This window comes from Lupinus angustifolius, chromosome LG11 (genome assembly GCF_001865875.1).
Source record: "Lupinus angustifolius cultivar Tanjil chromosome LG11, LupAngTanjil_v1.0, whole genome shotgun sequence".
Lineage (NCBI taxonomy): Eukaryota > Viridiplantae > Streptophyta > Magnoliopsida > Fabales > Fabaceae > Lupinus > Lupinus angustifolius.
The window spans coordinates 29,822,764-29,824,324 of record NC_032019.1 but is presented as its reverse complement, the minus strand read 5'-3'; the positions used below and the strand labels follow the sequence as shown (position 1 = coordinate 29,824,324).

Sequence of the window (1,561 nt, the reverse complement as noted above, 5' to 3'; positions counted from 1 at the left end):
ACGGTCCTGTTGGGTGCCCCGAGTGGAGGATGAGCCAAACTCCGGTCTTCTTCCACGGTTAGCAGGGGTTTTGAACCTTTTTGGGCGACTTTGTTCCATTGTTTTGCAGAAACCGAGTTGATTATGGACGAAACAGAGAGGGAATGTGGCAAACCTAACTTAGGTTTTGATTTGGGGAAAAACGGATGAAATTAGAGATTTGTAGGAGATTAGAGAGGGTTAGGGGTGAGGTTTATCTTGTTTACTGCACTTGGTTCAGTTGTATCACGGTCAAGCAGAATAAGCAATGTAGTAAAATAACCAGCTTAATTTATGCACCAGAAAATCTCATATGATCCAGAACCATCCAAATAGCCAAATAAGCTATTTTGACATAATTAAAAGCAAAATAAGCAAAATTAAAAAAAACATAACATAGAGAATAAAAATATCCAGCAACCAAACAAACCAAAAAGTGTCAAACCAAGTCAGAAAAAGCACAAAGAAGTCTCGAAACAATAACAACAACTGAATACATAAAGTTGTATCACGGTAACAGAGACTCAAGAGGAAGAGGAAATAGAGAAAATTCCGAAAAAAGTTTGAAACCGAAGTGTTGTCTGCACTTATACTGCTGGTTTTAATCGATTAACGGGCCTGGTTAATCGATTAAAATCATACGAAAAATGATTTTTCAAAAATGATGCCCAGGTAATCGATTAACATTAAACATTAATCGAATAATTTTGATGTTTTAATCGATTAAACACGGTAATTTTTTTTTTGATCAAGCAGAATAGTTTCAACTTTTTGGGACTTATGCATGCATTCTAAAAGATTAATCTAAACATATGTAATCACACAAAAAAAAGAAATTATTATGAGATATCATTTTGCATTTTAAGACATTTCATTAAATCAAGAGACTAATAAACATGTAGAAGCAAGACATAAACTAAACATCTAGACAGTTTTAATAAAGATATTGTCATCAAGAATTCCAAGTTCTCTCCTTAGAACATAGAAAGTATCCCGTGGAAGGGGCTTGGTGAAAATGTCTGCTAACTATTTAGAGGTTTCAACAAATTCAAGCACGCAGTCACCTTTTTGAACATGATCACGTAAGAAATGATGTCTAATTTCTATATGCTTGGTTCTAGAATGCAAAACAAGATTCTTGGATAGGTTTATGGCACTTGTACTATCGCATTTAATAGGGATCTTTTCTAGTTTAAGACCAAAGTCCTTAAGTTTCTGCTTCATCCAAAGGATTTGAGCTCAACACACACCGGCGACAATGTATTCCGCTTCGGCGGTGGACAAAGCAACACAAGCTTGCTTTTTACTATGCCATGCAACTAATGAACTGTCCAACAAGTGGCAAGTACCACTAGTGCTTTTCCGATCCAATTTACATCCGGCGAAATCGGAGTCGGAATATCCCACCAAAGATAGTGAGGCATCCCGAGGATACCATAATCCCATGTTAGTTGTTCCTTTTAAATATCTCATGATTCTTTTAACACTTATATAATGTGATTCCTTAGGTAAAGACTGAAATCTAGCACACATGCATACACTA

The 1,561-nt window shown here is 35.9% G+C and overlaps 1 long non-coding RNA gene across 1 annotated transcript in view; it reads right to left on the bottom strand.

Moving 5' to 3' along the window:
• Positions 1-1,561, bottom strand: part of LOC109360184 — a 21,026-nt gene that overhangs the window by 16,721 nt on the left and 2,744 nt on the right. Inside the window, exon 2 of the long non-coding RNA XR_002109132.1 lies at positions 612-613. This is a non-coding gene — a long non-coding RNA (uncharacterized LOC109360184). The remainder of the gene's footprint in view (positions 1-611; positions 614-1,561) is intronic.